The sequence below is a fragment of the Xiphophorus couchianus genome, chromosome 6 (assembly GCF_001444195.1).
Source record: "Xiphophorus couchianus chromosome 6, X_couchianus-1.0, whole genome shotgun sequence".
Taxonomy (NCBI): Eukaryota; Metazoa; Chordata; class Actinopteri; order Cyprinodontiformes; family Poeciliidae; genus Xiphophorus; species Xiphophorus couchianus.
The window spans coordinates 24,569,826-24,576,000 of NC_040233.1; positions in this window are offsets into that span (position 1 = coordinate 24,569,826).

A 6,175-nucleotide genomic window follows, 5' to 3' on the forward strand; every position below is an offset into this window, starting at 1 on the left:
CATTACCCCCCTCAATGTTCCCTTCTCTCTGGGTAACCTGAGCTTTACATCCCCTGCCCCACACCATTCCCAGGGTTTCTCTCCCCTCTCAATTCCCCATCAGCAAATGCTTTCCCACCTGCTTAATATTCCCACACGTGGCCCTTCGGTTAACAACAGCTCATCAATCACCGCTGTCAGCGCTACAAATGAAACCTTGCTCTCTACATAACGCATACAGTATTTACAATAAACATGATAATGAGGGATCGATAAGAGGCCTCGAGGTTTATAATGAGGAAGCAGCAGAGTGTTCAGCTGTTGGGATTCTGAGGCAGTCCTGGTGTCTGTTGTCCAAATAGATGAGCGAAGCAGTGAGCTGTGCCACTGAATCCAGTTTTCATTGAGTCTTCAGCTTGATTCAAAGCCAATGCAACGTCTCGGTTGGCTCACAGTCTGCCGTCTTTTCCGACATACGGCAGGTCAACCGCTGGGCTCGCACAACAGATGCAGCAAACGATCCTGTGTCAAATAAGCTCCAAATATCTCCTAACTAATTGCCAATTACTTTGAGGCTTGATTTTATGCTTGAGTTCTTCCCGCACTGCAATATGACTAATTCCCTGTAAAGTGTCTACTTCAATATCCTGTGCCATACTCCTCACATAGGTTTCTGGTCTTTCAACATTTTCCACAATCTCATCCAGGCTGAAAGAAAAGGTTAAACATGTCATGAAGAGCTCTGTAAAACTAAATGGTATACACTGCATCGCCAAAAGTATTGGGTCACTTACCAAACTGCAAAAACACAAAATCCTACCAAGTATTTTTAGTCTAGTTTCTTGTGTAATCATATTAGTAGACTTACAATACGACAAAACTAATCTACAAGTAACTTTTCAGCAAGAAGTAAGAGCTTGTTTTCAGTCAACAATTCCTTAATATTTATGAAAACGTACTTGTTCCATTGGCAGATTATTTCACTTATAGCAAGACATTTACCCTATGTAATAAGTGAAATAATCTGCCAATGAAAATAGTACTTTAATGTAGTAAGCCAGGTTGGTGGCATCAACTAACTCACTCTTTGGTTACCTAGCAACAACCTGTTTAGTAACTGGGGCGGCAACAGCTTAAGGTTTCACTAATGTGACTCATTATTCCTTAAGAAACATAGTGGAGTGAAAACTGTGGAAAGGTCATGTCACTGATTTGGTAATATTTTGGATATTTCAAGCATAAAGTTCATTAATAATTATAGATAGACTGATATCAAATGATTATATAGTGATATGTTTTTCAGTTATATCATCCAGTCTCTATGATTTATTGCAAAATAAGCCACAGGACCTTCCTCAGAAGCTTCTCTGAATATTTTCGATATTCTCCGACAAACTGAGACAAGTTCTTCGTATGTCCTTTCTACTGCAGGTTCATGGTGTGTCTCCATTTTTGCTCTTTGTAAGTCCTTTTACATCATGAACAACCTCTTCCTGAGGAGTTGTGGGCTGATTTCTGACCTTATTCGTGATCATAATACATTAACCTTAAAGATGAGGGCAATTTCCTATTCCTATCTTTTGCCAATAACTGAACCACCAGCTGTCAACTTCTCACACAGCTTAGTGCAGAAGGTTGTTGTTTCCCCTTCCAGTTTTGTGCAGACCTAGTATCTTGTCCCTGACATCCTTTGACAGCTCTTTGGTTGCGACCGTGGAGGAGGGGAGGCTGGAAAGGAAGAAATTGATTTTGTGGAAATATGTGCTTAATGAACATAATGAGTTCAGCTCAGGAGGATCTCTAATTGATTGACTGATTGATCGTACCACATGTGCACACAACCAATCTGTGGGAGCCAGAACGCTGACTCGCTCGTTGAGGATCGAACACTCATTATCCCCAATGACAGGAAGTAAAAGCTTTCATTATTTCTTAAAAATACATCTTAAATTTGTTTTTATGCCAACAGTAACTGTTGAATGTTTAGCTTTGTAAAGATTATTATCCTTAAGCTGTAAAGATATTAAAGTAAGTCATTATTTCATCTTCACTTTCAACCTCTACCATGTTAGTGACTCAGCGGCCGAACACAATAAATGTCTGATATTTGGGATGTTGATGTTTTAATTATCTTGTGCTACTGGACAGACAAGATCTAGAAAGCGTGGAAAATGAAAGCCTTCTGTGAAATCCTTGTTAATTGATCGTATTTAACAGAAAATGTAATCATAGACAATTAGTATACAATATAAGCAAGGACTAAATCACTTTGTGGTCAGCTTTAAGAAGTATCAACTCATTTTTAATGTGAGTGGTACATAGAAGAGAAGGGACTTTGGAAACAGCACGAATAAGCAAAATACCGTTTTCATCTAAATGGCAGTGAAAGCCTGAAATTACCTGGGGAGAAAAAAAAGCAACAGAATACATTTACCTTCTCGGTGAAACTTAATTCCTTCAACATTTGGAGCAACATGGTGTATATCTTCGGTAAGTAGTGCCATTTCCTTTGAAGCCATCTGCTGGAGCAAACACATCAGAGCCAGTGACTTAAAGAAACGGAATAAGCAGATTAAGAAGACTGGCTCTGTTTTAGAGACTCCCATAAAAGCCCTGCAGCTGACTGGAGAAAGAATAATGTTCCACAAGCTGCTCAACATAACAGACAACACAGCAAACCTCCATGTATCATGCTAATCAAACAACAAAGCACCTTCAGTCATGCTTGTTTGGTTCTTTTGTCATAACCATTGGTACAAGATGTCACTTGTGCTTGCATATTAACTCTTCAATCATTATTATTGTTTGTTCATGTTCTTTCTTTGTTTGCTGCATACAGCATATTCAGTCACAGCACACCTGTGGAATTGCCTGTTAATGCAAATGGCACATCCACCAATCAGAGCTGCAACTCAGTGCAGTTGGGCATTTATGGTAAAGATGAGTTGCTGAAGTCAAAATGGGAAAGAAATGAGAATCTCACATCAGAAACTCCTGATACATGGGATTTTAACACATAAATATGTTGAATTTAAAGAGAGGTGTTGCTTTGGCGTCAGCAAATGTCGCAGTAGATACTATGTGGTTTGTGTATCCTCACAACATCCTTCAGCCTGAATGCACAGAGCTCCAGCACAATGTTTAATATATTTAAAAGAAAATATGGGACATAGTGGAAAGGGGATTTTATATAAAGATATGCAGCCAAGAAATTCGCTGCAAATGTATGATGCTATCATTTGAATTTAGACCATTGTCTCTGAGGAATGTTTCAGGCTCTTCCAAGTCTACTTTATGCCATGAAGAATTATCTTCTGAAAGCATCAGGGAGTTCTGCTGGCAGTGTGCACCTAATAAAATGGTGGTGAGTGCATGTGTTTTATTCAAATCGTGTTTTTAAGTAGGTGAGGAGACACAGGTTGTCTCCTCAATAAAATAATCTATGCTGATTAGGGCTTTTTTATTCTTCCACTAACTGAACAAATTAAAATCAAGAAAAATATTCTGCAGACTGCAAAATCTATTAAATTATGTATTCAGTTGTGCAAAAGGACTGGGCATGGCCAAAGAAAAAGAACATGTTAAAGGTGACAAGGTGGATGGTGAGCGAACGTTTATCTGATTAACTTCTGCTCAGCTTGTCGATAAAGCTTGGACCAGTTCAGACAGATAAAATGTGGTCCGAATTACTTCCAAACCAGATCTTTTCAAATATATTTAATCAGATTTGACCCACAAAATACATTTTAACCTACGAAAAAAAATAAAATCTAGTAATCTTACCATTTTTAGAAATTATATTTGCAAAACAAATAATATTCTGCATCTTCTGCCAGGTAAACAGTGAATTTCTGTTTCATATGACAAAATCTTAAGTATGCTTTTGAACCTAACTAGGCTTTAATCAAGAAAAACCTTTCAAAACATAAGCACATTGTGTCTTTAAATACTATGTCAAGGGATTTGAATCCTTTTTCTCTGCCTAAACAAAACAGTAAAAAATAAATAAATAAAAAAATAGCTTTGCTCTGCATTATCCCCCCACCAGCTGGCCGGCTGGACGGCGCAGCTGAGCAGGTGCATCAGTTAAAGTCTGCGACTGCACTGCGTCTGAATCTGAAGCAGAGCATTTCTGAAAAGGTCATGTACGTTCACTGAACCACACCTGCTCGTTAGGTCAGAAAAAATTAAGCCTTTATGAAAATTATATCTCATTTTGTCACTTTGCAAAAATGTGAAAAGGTTGTGAATAGCTGCCAAGCATTTTTTGCAGGTTAACTTAATTTCCGTTGGATGTGGTTTAGCAGTAAAGGGCACAAAATTATTCTGATTAAACTCTATATGTTTTTCTTTCTTTCATTAAAAGCAAACCACCTGGTGGTTCTTGTTCACTATTTTAAAAAAACAGATTTTGTCCCCTTAAGCGTTCCTGTCGCTGCAAGCAAGAAGTACTAAGATTGCTAATAAAGTCAGGGCTATTTTCTAATGAGTTTTCTTCTCCTGCCAGCTGTTAAGAACATTCACATGGCACACAAAACCTTTACAACCTTTTTCTTTCACATAAAAGCACCAACTTCAAAGTGTTTTAATTGAATAGTTTGTGATGTAAGACCAACACAGCACAGGGCATCATCATTTCATCATTGTGAAATGAAAGGGACACACTGTTTTTTTTTTCTCTCACAAAAACAAATCTGAAAAGTGTAGCATGCATTTGTAATCCTCCTCCTGTTCTCTCATTTCCCAAATACAATCCAGGGCAACCAGTCGCCTACAAAATTCACCAAATGTGTAAGCAGAGTCTACCTGTGATTTAATGTGGAAATAGAAATGGCTGTTCTGTGAATGCTTCAGACATTTGTTAGAGAATAGCCTCTGGAAGACGAAGGAACTCAGCAGACAGATTGTTGATAAAGTTGTTGAAAAGTGTAAAAAAAAAAAAAGGTTTAGGTTAAAAACAATATAGTTCAATAGATTATCTGAAAATGAAATGACTGAGTGTAAGACAGCTGCAAATCCATCAAGACATTTCTGTTCGCCTTGAATGACGGGCTGGGAAAGATAAGGAATTTATCAGAGAAGCAGAAAAATCTTATTTCTGAAGGAGCTTCAGAGCCGTTTGTGGCAAACTGTTCAGTTTGCTACAAACTATTCGGGAGGAAAGGATGTGATCTGATCAATTTAAACCAGAATTAACGTTTTTTTTTTACATGCATGCAAAACGTGAAGTGGAAAACTAACACTGAATGTCAGCATAAGCACACACTGTCACCAAGGTAGCCATTTCATGATGAGCTTCATCCTGTGGGGAGGCTTTATTTACCTGAATCCTCTAGCAGAAAGTCAATCCTAAATGCAGTTAGCACTACAACTGGCTCAGAGCAAAGCATATCAATGGGTTAAACATGTTTACAGATGCCCTCGTTTCAATTTGACAAATGTTCTTTTTTCTTACTGATACTCCTGGAAAGACAATTTTGGTTATTTATGACATTTTGTTTTGATATAAAATACAGAAATGATTTATAACTGAAAAAAATAAGTAGTTCTTTGTGGCATCTTATGATTTTTATGAAAGCTTGAATTCTTTGAATCATGGTCTTTAGACCTCGCCTGTGATCAGACTATTTTTTTTCTTGCGTATAAACATATCTCCCTTGTCAATAGAGCTATTTATAGTTTTTTCTAAACTGTTGTTTTGTCTTTTTATCATCTGAACAATCATATGGTAATTGCAACCAAATATTCACACACACACACACATAAAAAGACAACTTTCATTCACTCACTGACATTAAAACAAAATAAAATTGGTCACTTAGACTTAATGAAATTATCTCTATTTAGTTCATGTTAAAACAATGAGTGAGATATGATTTTTATCCAAACTCAGATTTACCATTTCCCATGGTGTTTTGCCTTTTAAACAGCACAAATGGGATAAATATTTTTGTGTCGCTCCACAAGTTTTTCCAGTAGTTTGCAAGAATTGCAGTCCTTTCTTCCCAAGAGAAATTTTGGGGCTGAATTTGTTTTTTTCACAGAAAACTTCAGCAGGGGCTGGGAAGTTGCTCCCAGTTGATAGAAATTTAAATGAATGTAAAACTTGAGGCAAACTTGGAAGAAAACCTGGACAGAGGTTCAACTTCCAACAAGACGATGCCTCCAGTCAGGAGCATTTGTACCGACTCTCTCC